Source organism: Pleurodeles waltl, chromosome 3_1 (assembly GCF_031143425.1).
Source record: "Pleurodeles waltl isolate 20211129_DDA chromosome 3_1, aPleWal1.hap1.20221129, whole genome shotgun sequence".
Classification (NCBI taxonomy): domain Eukaryota; kingdom Metazoa; phylum Chordata; class Amphibia; order Caudata; family Salamandridae; genus Pleurodeles; species Pleurodeles waltl.
In genome coordinates, this window is record NC_090440.1 from 112,859,450 (window position 1) to 112,872,525 (window position 13,076).

The window sequence follows — 13,076 nt, forward strand, 5'->3', positions numbered from 1 at the left end:
AGAGGGAGCTGCATCCCACAGGACAGTTAGAGGCAGAGTCAACTGACACCGAGGGAACCAGTAAGATGGAGGGTGAGGGGAGCACCACGGCAGAGACAGGAGGTGACAACCCTGACTCTGATTCCTTCTCTGATGGAAGTTCCTTGGTGGTGGCAGACACCTCTGGGACCTCACCAGCTACAGGTACAGCCGCCACCCCCCTGTACCAGCACCGCTCTCCCAGTAGCTCCTTACCGAGTTGCCTGTGCCCACTTACCCAGGAGGGTGGGCATCTCCTTCGCCCCAGGCACCTCAGGCCCTGCCCCAGTCAGCCCTGCTGCCCTCAGTGAGGAGGCTATTGACCTCCTGATATCAATCTCTGTTCCTGGAGGGCATTAACAATGGATTGGCAGCCAAACAGAGATCGTTCCAGGCTCTGGCCTCCTCTCTGATGGCAGCCATTGTCCCTGTTCCTAACGTCCCCCCTCCAACTACCACTTCCCAGTCCCATTTTCCTCAACCCCAACCCATCCCATGCACACATACAGACAAGCATGCACACAAAACATCACACAAGAGTGGCACAGACAAACACAGGGAGCACACTTCAGGCCACAAGCACTCACACAAACAACAGACAGTTGAACATCCTTTGCCTCCACTGTCTTCCCTCCTCTTCTTCATCCTCTGTATGCACTAAATCAAGAGCCACCACCACCATCACCACACCAAACAGCACACACACCTCGCTTGCAGACACCGCCAAAACATCCATCCACATGTCCACCGTGTCCTCTCCTACCCTGTCTGCCCCCCTCCTAAGAGACACATAGGCACACACTCAGACTCCCAACAGTCATCCACCTCACATCAGCACACTGCCCATGAACCTTCACCCAAGTCCAGCAGACATACACCTCCAACAACCACTCCCTCCACCTCCACTCCCATCCCTCCTCCCTAAGAAGCTTTTCCTTGCCCAACTTGACCTCTTCCCTCCCCCTCCACCCTCTGCCCTGCTTGTAAGAGCAGGGTCACAATGACCCAGCACCTCAGCCAAACAGTCCATGGGGACAGTGGAGGCACCTCCTGGTCATGGAGGCAAGAAAGGGAAGGATCCCACTCCACTACCCAATAAAAGGAAGGATCCCACTCCACCACCCCAGAGAGGGAAGGATCCCACTCCACTACCTAAGAAAGGGAAGGTTCCCACTCCACCACCCAAGAAAGGGAAGTTCCCACTCCACCAACTAAGAGAGACAAGAGGCCCCCTCAAACAGCAGTGGGCAAGGAACCCTCACCTCTCGCAAAGGCTGGCAGGGGTTCCCCTACAACAGCAGTGGGGAAGGAGCCCTCACCTCCAGCAGAAGCTGGCTAGGTTTCCCCTCCAATAGCAGTGGACAAGGAGCCCTCACCGCCATCAGAGGCTGGCTGGGTTTCCCATCCAACAGCAATGGGCAAGGAGCCCTAAACTCCAGCTGGGACACAGCAGCACTTACCTCCAGCTGAAACACAGCAGCCCACACCTCCAGCTGGGACACAACAGCCCTCCCCTCCAGCTAGTAAACAGCAGCCCTCATCTCCAGCAGAGGGTATGTAACCCACCCTCAAGGGCCTGGGACTGTTGTACAAGGACTCCCCTCTGGAACCAGTGGGCAAGTTTCATCATCTCAGAGGCTGTGACCTTGCACTCCCCAGCAAAGGATAATGGGCATGGAGCACACTCCAGAACCAGTGGGCAGGTTCCCCACCTCAAAGACTGTGACCTTGCACTCCCCAGCAAAGGATAATGGGCATAGAGCCCCCAAAGCCGCATTGGGTCCAGCGACGCCTTGCTGTTAAATTTGTCCAAGATGTTTGCAGCTGTTTGTGATTTTTCCATGGTGAACATGGCTACTGTAGCATGCCTCTGAATGCTCTTATAACTGCCTTCAGGACCAAGACCTGTAAATAGTTTTTGCTTTACCCCCGCAAAAGAAATCCAGTGTGCAGTTATGCACATGTAATCAGTCATCTGACAACTGATCCACATGTCTGTCGCCAGGTGGTTTTTGTGGACAGCACTTTGCTGCAAAGCTTGTCCTACCAATTGCAGCACTCTGTGATGCAGTGCTCGAATAGCAACTCTAGGAAAGTAGGACAGAATTGAACCTTCCTTTACAGGCAGTGGGCTGGCTGCACACATTCTTAGAATCCCACTCCTTCCACAAAAGAAAAGGGGAAGAGATCCAGCACTAATAGTTTTGCAAGCTTTTGATTCTACAAACGTGCCATGGGTGGTTGTGGTTATAAGGCCTCTCCTGCCTAAACATGTTGGTAACAGTAGCCTGGATTTTCTTCTTTTCTGGGGCCACTGATGCAGGTGACGTTTTAGAAATAGGTGGGGGTAGACTCAAAGTGCATTGTGGGGCAGTCACACATCTGACTCTGAGTCTTCCTATGTCATTGTGAGGTCACTGAGGCAGGTGATTCTCATGCACTGCTGGAGACAGAGCTGCTTTGCGGGAGGAAGTCTTCCAAAGTTCTCCTCTTCTTTGCTAAGTGTAAAAACGTCCCAAACTGGGGAGGATTACTTTCTTTGTGGCCACTGCCAATGCCTGAAGAAGAACTGGAGGTAGGTGGCTGTGTTGTCAATTGCCTCTCTGCAATGCATACTTAAACTGAAGTGCAGGCCTCAGCTGAGGCTTTGCAAGCTGGCAGTGCTACGTGTGTCACATCCCTCGGGCAGGTTTAATAGCAATGCCCGACTCCTCTGTGCCAGCTTTCACAACCATGATTCTAAAGCTTTCAGGAACTTTTCTTTTCCCTTGCCTTTCCTGTTGTCTTCCAGATTCCACTGGGGTCCACTCCATGTCCCTTTCATTGTTATTAGGAACAGTGCTTGGAGATGATGGTGGAGTAGTAGCCATCCTTTTTCGTGGTGGAGATCATGGAGCTATTATTCTAAAAGAGAAGGTTCTTGCCAGCAGTCAACTCAACCTCCTGCTCTGCTCCAGCTTCAGAAAGATCTACTATTGCTGGCTATGGCTGTTGTCCGCTTTGCTCCATTATCTCAAATGAATGGGTACTACTTTGCAAAAGGGACAAATCCAATTCAGCGTCACTGCCCGCCGGCGTTGCCATGAATGCACATCTCCCGAAAAAGGTTGCAGTTGGCACGCCACTGGTGGAAAGCTGCTTCTTCTCACTGACCACTTTCTTGAGAGCACCATTCTTTGGGGGCATCTTACAGCTCTCAGTTGGCAGTGGCACTAAGCTGCACAAGCTGAAGAGATTGGAGGACTGAAATCACGGAACAGGCTTTCTCTTTGGCTGTACTGTGGGTGATGGCTATTCTCTTGTTCACATAAAAGCAACCGAGCAAGAAAAATATGCAGTTAGTGAAATGTGGCATTGTTGCAGGCTGAAATAGTACAGACAACTGCAATATTAGTGTGGTTGGTTACTTATGTAATAAGTACCAATTTATCCAAACATTGTAAAGTCAAATCACACCACCATACCATTAAATTCATTTAATTTCAGGCAAAACAACATGCAGCTATAGCTCTTTGATTCATCTCCATCTACTTTAAAAGAGACACCTTTGGTAGTCAGAGAGATGTGCATGGGTAAATGGAATAATCCTTAAAAAACCTATGGAGGCAAGATGGTTCAGGTGAAATGTAGTACTCATTAAAAAAATGAATAATACTGCTGATGTGTGTGCAGTGCACCGCAGCCAGGGTATCCAGGAGGAAATGGAATTATACACCTAAAGAAACTGAGGGCCTCATTCTGACCCTGGCGGACGGCGGAGGCCGTCCGCCAGGGTACCGCCGCTGAATGACCGCACCGCGGTCAAAAGACCGCGGCGGCCATTCAGACATTTCCTCTGGGCCGGCGGGCGCTCTCCAAAAGAGCGCCCGCCGGCCCAGAGGAAATGCCCCTGCAACGAGGACGCCGGCTCAGAATTGAGCCGGCGTAGTTGCAGGGGTGCGACGGGTGCAGTTGCACCCGTCGCGTATTTCAGTGTCTGCTTAGCAGACACTGAAATACTTTTCGGGGCCCTCTTACGGTGGCCCCTGCCGTGCCCATGCCATTGGCATGGGCACGGCAGGGGCCCCCAGGGGCCCCGCGGCACCCCCTACCGCCATCCTGTTCCTGGCGGGCGAACCGCCAGGAGCAGGATGGCGGTAGGGGGTGTCAGAATCCCCCATGGCGGCGCAGCAAGCTGCGCCGCCATGGGGGATTCGAAGGGCAGCGGTAAACCGGCGGGAGACCGCCGGTTTGCCTCTTCTGACCGCGGCCGAACCGCCGCGGTCAGAATGCCCTGCGGGGCACCGCCGGCCTGTCGGCGGTGCTCCCGCCGACCCTGGCCCCGGCGGTCTTAGACCGCCGGGGTCAGAATGACCCCCTGAATGCGTAGCTCAGCTGTGCGCCTATGGTGAATGGATGGATGGATGGATGGATCACGGCAAAATAAAGATTTAAATAAATAAAATGTAAGAATAAACAAAATAAAAATACAAAATAAATTCTAAAATAAAACAATAAAAAAAAAAAAAGAGAAATTAAAATTATAAAAATTTATTATAAAGCGTTAAAATAGAAATTAAAAACAAATAAAAAAATCAAATGAAAAGTAAAAATTAAAAAGGTAAATAAAAAATTAAACAAATGATCAATAATGGCTGGTGTTTGTATGGGAGGATGAGATGAAAGAAACCCATTTGAGAAAAGGAGGTGGAATAAGAAATTAAAGAAAAAAACAATTAGTGACTAATAATATAAGTAATGTTGATCCAAATCATATTCTTAGTATACTTATACTACAAGAATCCCCAAGCATATTATTAAACTGGTATCACACATCCATCCATGTAAGTCTATGGCAAAGGAACACTGGCTGGATGCACAAAATGGGCACCAGCTACATGGTCAAATAACAACAGCAAGCAGGGAAGAATGGGGAACAAAGTACACATGCAAGCATATGGCAAAGGCACACTGGCTGGTTGCACAAAATGGCCGCCAGCCACATGGTCACACAACAAGAGTGAACAAGAAGGCATAGGGAACAAAGAACATGTAATCCTGTGGCAAAAACACACTGGCTGGATGCACAAAATGGCCACCAGCCACATGGTCAAACAACAACAGCAAACAAGGAGGCATGGGAAACAAAGAACGCATGCAAGTCTATGGCAAAAACACACTGGTGCCACTGCCAATTCCCAAAGAACTGGACATAGGTGGGTGTGTCTATGATTGCCTCTCTGCAGTGCATACTTCGACTAAGGTAGTGGTGAATGCATGTCTCATTGGAGGATTTACAAATATTGAGCTGGAGGTAGTGGTGGTGGAAGTGGAACCTGTGCCACATCCCTCTGAGCAGGTTAAAGAGCAGGGTAACGCTGGTGTCCTCTGAGCCACCTTCCATGAAAATGACTGGCTCATCTTCCTCCTTCCCTTCCATGATTCTAAGGCTTTCAGGGACCTTCCTTTTTCCTTGTCTCTCAGGTTGGGTCTCTGACTCAGCCGGGGTCCAATCCATGTCCGGATCATCAGAGGGGGGGCTTGGAGAAGTTGGTGGTGTACCCATTCCTTTTTTTGCTGGAGATCAGGAAGCCAATGGTTCAAAAAGAAGTACATCTTGCTCAGCAGGAAGTTCAACCTCCTGTTGTGCTCCTACCTCAGGAAGAACTATTGCTCACTCTGGCTGCAGCTCCTCTTCTCCCCTTTGCTTAGTTTCCACTGACTATTGAGTACTAGTTATGACTAAGAAAAATCCCATGCAGATTCATTGCTCATTTCCAAGCTTGCAGTGGCTACCGCACTGAGAGACTTGGGCTAGGGCTTAGGTTGGGGTGGGACAGTCATTGATGCAGGAGTGTTGCTCTCAGCATGCTGCCCGGAGGATGGTGCAGCAGGCACACAAACTTTCCTGAACAAAGCAGATGGTGGCTTGTTAGTCGTGACAATCTGCTTCTACTTCTGCTCACTGGCCACTTTCGTTGAAGGAACACCTTTCTTTGGGGCCATCTTCAAGCTTGGTCAGTTGGCACTTAGCTGCCAAGCAGAAGCAGGCAGAGGAGGAAAGAGGTTGTGTGGTGTGCAGTCAATTTGTGCCAGCCTTAAAGCAAAACAAAGAAAAGCATTTAGTGAAATGTGGTACCTTGTGCAGTTTGAATTATTCATAGTACCGGCAATATAATTTAACCCAAATAATTAACAACAATACTGTATTGATTCCAATCCACACCATAGCATAATATTTCAATCAGGGTAACAACATACAGATGCAACAGTTTACTTTATATGAATCTATGCGGAGATAGGTGATAGCCATGGGGGAGTGGGGAAAATAGAATAATCCTTAAAAAATGTATTCTGGAATGTGCCTGTGGCAGACAGGGGGTGCAAGAGAAAATGGAATATCCGTAAAAAAATGACTACTGGTGTGCGCCTTTGACAGGAAGTAGATACAGGAGAAAATGCAATAATCATTAAAAAAGGAATGCTGGCGTACAGCTATGGTGGGCAGGTGGTGCAGGGGAAAATTTAATAATCCTTAAAAAATTAATGCTGATGTACGTCTATGACTTAAGAGAAGAAGACTTATGGCAGGAAGGGGTGAAGGGAAAATGTAAAAAATAAAATAAATGCTGGTGTATCACTAGGATCTCTGAGAAATCCATTGAGAGGCAAGGAGGTGGAGAGAAAAAAATGAAAGAAATGACTATATTATCCTAAACACTGTTCATACATATACTACAATTATTCTCAAGCAAATTAAACTGATATTAGGGAAAAGTTTTAAAAAATGAACAAAAAATGGCATTTACCTGTTCTATTACTATCCCTAGAAACTGACCACATGGTAAAATAAATGAAGAATGCACATTTAATAAACATGGAGAAAATGTATGTTTTCACTTATAAAAGAGGAAGAAAAGTTTAGTGCAAAAAAGAAATACTTGGCCCGTACTGCAACATCAGGCCACCCACCACAACAACAATCAAATGTAATCATTGAATACAATTACAAAAAACAATTCTGGCCTTTATCCAAAAGTGTTGGAATTTACTTGTTGTGATGTCATGAAAAAAGGGCCATATTTATGAAAACGCGGAACAGGGCTGCAAGTCGCTGTGCTGCACTGCATCACTTGGAAAGGGCAGGAATGAGGCATATTTCAGGCTAAATGGCACATTCCTGTACTTTTCCTTGGGATGGTGTATAATGGGCTTCCTAGCGCCAATTCAGGCACCCTTGCACCATGGTGCAAAGGTACCTGTGTTGCATGCAGGATTGTTTTTATGCAGAAAGGGGAACTTTCCTCACAAAAACAATCCTGAGAGGCCTTTTCATCTTTCTATGTGTGGTGGAGGATGCAGCACACAAAGACAGAGGAAAAAACAAGGAGAAATAGAGATATTTCTCCTCTTCGTGCCTCTCCTGGGCAGGCATATCTTTTTGGCATATTTTCAGGTTTATCTGTTCTTGTAATCCTGGGAATTCGCCCAAATCCAAGGATGTTGAGTGGAAACACGGACACTGATTTGCATGGTGTCACATTACTTGAGATTTGTGATGTCACGCAGGGCCACACAAGGCATCATAAACCTCATTTTTAAAGATGCCTCTAAGTCCTTAGAATCTAGTTGTATATATGCAGCAGGAATTGCAGACAAGAGTGAGCCTTTCACCTTGAGATCCAAACGAAAAGTGACTAGGAGATGGGCAAAAGCACTGGAAGAAACCTTCTGGACAGGAAGAGGAAGTTGAAGTCTTTGGGGCATCCCCATCTGCACTAAGAAACAACGTAAATGATCTGGTGGAGTGGAATAGCCTCTTGAAAACATCTGTTGGAGTAGTTTTAGTTGCTTCTCGAGCAGAGAATCTGCTGAAGGTGCAGCCAGGGTCGCTTGCGGTTGCCAGCATCACAAAAAAGGCACCGGATGGCACTCTTGTGACTCACTCGCAGGGAGCCAAAACGTAGGTTTTTGCACTAAAAACAACATGAACTGTCCGTTCTAGTAGAATATGAACATGAAAACATTTTGAGTTGATTTAGCTGCTTTAAGACTTTAAGATCTACTAGTGAAGCAGCCACGCATCCGCCCCTGATCAAAGGCATCACAAAATGGCTGCAGAAGGCTCTGTGGCAGCCAGGAATCACACTAGCGATCAGCAAATCTAATTAACGCTCATGAGCACATGTTTACCAAGCCTTGCATGCATGAACAGGAATATAATTCCACCACATGCTGGATAGCAGAATTTAACATGAACTTCATATTACATGTGTGAAGCAGAGTTACCCGAATTTCGTGAGCAGAATTACATTTTTTCCCAAGACTAATCTTCAGTACTTTTACAGATAAAGATTAAAGAATGAGCATGGCCACCACCCATTTTCTATGGCTAATGGGGAGTCATCATGGGTCTCATCACTTTCAGCATTGTGTCCATGAAACATCTTTCCAACCCAGTCTCTGCACAACTTAACAGCTTGTTTTACTGTCGAATGTCTTGCCTGTTGAGGGTCCATATCCGGGAGTCTAGCTTTCTGAAAGGAGAGGATCTTTTTGAATGTGTGAGCCCATTGACATTGAGAGAGAAGATGGACAGTGGAAACTTGACTGGCGTGGACATCATATTGTATGGGGAAGCACCTCTTGAGGAGTGGGATTATACCACTTACCTGCATGGATACCAACAATGTAACTAGACAGAACTCATTAAGTTAGGTCCAAAAGAAATAGTCCACAGTCAAATGACAACAGTAGGGAGGGTAGAATAAGGAATAAGAGGCATGGGGTTGGCAGTCCTGAGATGAGAAGAGAGGAGACATATGATACAAAGATGGCAAGTGCCTACTGAATCAAACAGCTAAGGAGGGAAAAGGGTGCCAGTGAGGCAACAGAAGAAGATGTGGGGCGGTATAGCCACTGGTCTCTTTCCCACTAGTGAAGCAACCCCACACTATCAGAAGTGGACAGAGATTGAGAGTGTCCTATTTCCAACCTGTAATAAAAAGAAAAAAGAAAATAACAAATGTACAGCTCTGGAAACAGCCAAACGTTTACACTATTGTCTATAGTGACAAACCAATGGCATCACAGGCTCTACACCATAAAGTACAGTGATGTGATGGACGGCCGTTCTGAATCAATGGAAATCAAATTTGTCTTGCAGTTCCAAGGGTTTCTAACATCAGGGTGTCTTTGAGCCACTTTTGGGTGATGGTGCCAAGATATCTTCTTTCATCTGAAGCATCTTCCTGGGCAGTGCTTGAACCAGTTGAAGTAATAACTGGGGACTGGGTCGACTGCAGAGTTGTGTTCATCTTTAGGCATCATGAAACTATACCAGTTCCTCTGGGTCGTCATATTCAGTGATTCTTCTATCTAGTATTATAATCATCAAGGCTGGCTCCAGCAGGCTGTACCTAATGTCCTTGTTCTACAGCCAAGGCCTGAGTTCTAATCTCCTTCTTGTGAAATTAGTTTCTGAAGAGAAATCCACAAAAATAGAGATCTGGCTGTTGTCATATTAGTATGAAGCATGCTTCTTACCAGCATTAATTATGTGTCAAGCTTTTTGATGTTGTAGGCAGCATGCCAGTATCTGGTGTTGTTTGTTGTGGTCCAGCCACATCTACTTCTCATCTGGTGGGCTTGTTCAAATTCTAAGTGAGGCTAAAGCATGAGCTATAAGAGAGTTGGCAGAAAAGTATGCAGGAATGTGTAAATACTATGCTTTTCAAACTGTTCTGGGTCACCATAAATTCACGCATTGTCCCTCCTACTCCTATCCTCCAGATTAACTACTTTGTGATGCAGTCTGAACAAATCAGGTCAAACTTTGCTTAACAGCACTGATCCTGGACTCCGTTATCAACAGTTCTTGGTGAAAAGAGGAGCCTTTACACCTGAGGGCCTGGACATCTATCACTGTAGAGGTGATGGCCTAGTTTAAGCTACTTCCTTAAGGAGTGTTGCAAATGGGTGGCCTATGGAGGCTGAAGCAGTCAACATCCTAGTATCAGGCTGCAGAGACGTATGCTTAAAAGAGATGACCTCTAAGAAAAGTAGCTGCTGAGAATGTTTACGCTTCAACATTTGGAGATCGCCAGTCACACACTTATTTACCACCAGTGTCTAAGACCAATGAACTATATGGTGCGTATGGTATGGTCTCCAAAAAGGATCATGTAGAAAACATGTCAAGGTAAATACTTCCTTCTTAGTAGAAAACAACATCACAAGGCCACATTCTGAGGAAAGAAAGAGATGTCCCTACTATGTACATTTATAATTTCAACGATGCATCACTTCAAGATGGCCTCCCTTAAACATACTCCAGTCCCTCAGATACGTGAATGTACAGTTACCCATCTAAGAAGGCCGACAAGTTCGCGTAGTGGTCCTCTTCCTTTTGCTATGTGTCATCTGGTCCCCAGTATGCTGGTCTTGTGAGGAGGAATGGGTGCAGCAAGGTACATCAAGGCTCTCTGCGTCGAGCTGCACTACTCAAGAATTGCAGGACAGTCTGACAGTGACAGTCCATTAGGTGAGTGGTGGTGTCAGGACATAGGGTGCAGCAGGAATTATGCAAAGGACTCACTGGTCACAGCACAACCAGCAGCAGCAGGGAATGAGGCCCCAGAACTCAGTGACACAAAATTGTCAGCCTAATTTGTGCTGGGGAAGAAAAGGCTGAAAATCAACAGCAGACCATGGCAGAATAGAGTGACACCAAAAAGTATGTGAAGGAGGCCCCTCTGACACTATGGAAATGTATGGACTCGCTTTGAGCATGGGAGCATTACTGAGCTGCCACCAAGCTCATTGGTGCCAAGCTCCACCTTCCTTCATGCTTCTTGAAGGGAAGGGAGCTTCAGCAACTTTAGAAGGGGAATCTATTTCAAACATTATGCATCAACATTTTGATTTTTTGCATATTATCCTCTTTTTTAGAGAACTTTGATATAACAGAGATGAAGATTTGGAAAATAAGAAAAAATAGCAGATATTTGTGTGTGTGTCATCTTTAAAGCTCTTATTCTCAGCAAGATCTTGATTTTAATGTAGTTCTTGCCTAGCAATAAGGAGAAAAGGATTCCATCAAAATTTGCCACATACTATGTTATTATTTTTATATTATTCACATGCTTCACAATTAGTCATTTGCATATATTCTGTAAGAACACAGGGCTTTAATAATTTAATAAAGGCATAGAAAATATTATTGTGGTTTTCGTGTGTGCATCTTTTGGGGAAAAGTGTTTCAGTAACCCACTAAACTATAAATGTATTCCAAACAGTCTCTCGCAAGCTCTGATAGTGGCTCAATATGTATTATTATCGCAAGGTAGGTTGTGGAAAATGCATGGATGCATGGTTCTGCTCTCTCCCTTCATGCAACGCTATGCAGCAACTTGCCTGAAAGAATAGTAGAGCTGCCCCTAATTTACTTCTTTGGAGTTTTGGGGCCAGGATACTCCATCACAAAGTGGCAGGTGTCCCATCAACCGTATTATAATTTATTGCTCTGGTAATATGGTGAATGGGGTTTTCTCTATGATTTAACCCCTTCGCTGCCAGGCCTTTTACTCCTCAGATGGCAAGCCTTTTTTTGGCTGTTTGGGGCAATTCGCGCTTAGGCCCTCAGAACCTTTTGTCCACATAAGCTACCGACGCCAAATTTGCGTCCTTTATTTCCAACATCGTAGGGGTTGTAGATGTGCCCAGACTTTTTGGGTTCCCCTGAAGGAGACCAAGAAATTAGCAAAAATACAACAAAAATGTAGCTTTTTGTAAACAAATGGGAAAGAAGGATTGCAGAAGAAGTCCTGTGTTTTTTTCCCTGAAAATGGCATCAACAAATAGTTTGTGGTGCTAAAATCACCATCTGACCAGCTTTCAGGAACAGGCATACCTAAATCAGAAAAACACATTTTTCAACACAATTTTGGCATTTTACTGGGACATACCCCATTTGTTAATTTTTTTGTGCTTTCAGCCGCTTATCAGTTAGTGAAAGAAATGGGTGTGAAACCAATGATGGATCCCAAGAAGATAAACATTTCTGAAAAGTAGAGAAAATTATGAATTCAGCAAGGGGTAATTTGTGTAGATCCTAAAAGTGTGTCCTACAGAAAATAAGAGCTGAAATAAAATATATTGAAATTGAGGGAAAACAAACAGCCATTTCTCTCCACTTTATACTCTGTAACTTTTCCTCCAATTGTCAGTTTTTTTAAAGCAAGATACTGTTACGCTACTAGACTCTTCTGGTTGCGGGGATGGATATATAGGGTTTGTAGGTTCATCAAGAACCCTAGGTACCCGGAGCCAATAAATGAATGCTGAAATATAAAGAGTGAAAAATAGGTATCAAGAAAACCTTTGTATTTCCAAAATGGGCACAAAATAAGGTGTTGAGAAGCAGTGGTTATTTGCATATCTCTGAATTCTGGGGTGCCCATACTAGCATGTGAATTACAGGGCATTTCTCAAATAGACATCTTTTTCACACACTGTCTTACATTTGGAAGGAACAAATGTAAAGAAGGACAAGGGGCAATAACACTTGTTTTGCTATTCTGTGTTCCCCCAAGTCTCCCGATAAAAATGGTACCTCACTTGCGTGGGTAGGCCTAATGCTCGCGACCGGTAACGCAACATGGACACTTCACATTTTTACATTGAAATCTAACATGTTTTTGCCTAGCTGTGGTTTTTGGCCTTTAGCTCAGCCGGTACCTAGGGAAACCTACCAAACCTGTGCATTTAGTAAAACTAGACACCTAGGGGAATCCAAGATGGGGTGACTTGTGGGGCTCTCATCAGGTTCTGTTACCCAGACTCCTTTGCAAACCTCACAATTTGGCCAAAAACACAATGTGGACACATCACATTTTCCCAAAGAAAACAGAGCTGTTTTTTGCAAAATGCCTAGCTGTAGATTTTGGCCTCTAGCTCAGCCAGCAACTAAGGAAACCTACCAAACCTGTGAATTTGTTAAAATTAGACACCTAGGGGAATCCAAGATGGGGTGACTTGTGGGGCTCACACCAGTTCTGTTAACCAGAATCCTTTGCAAA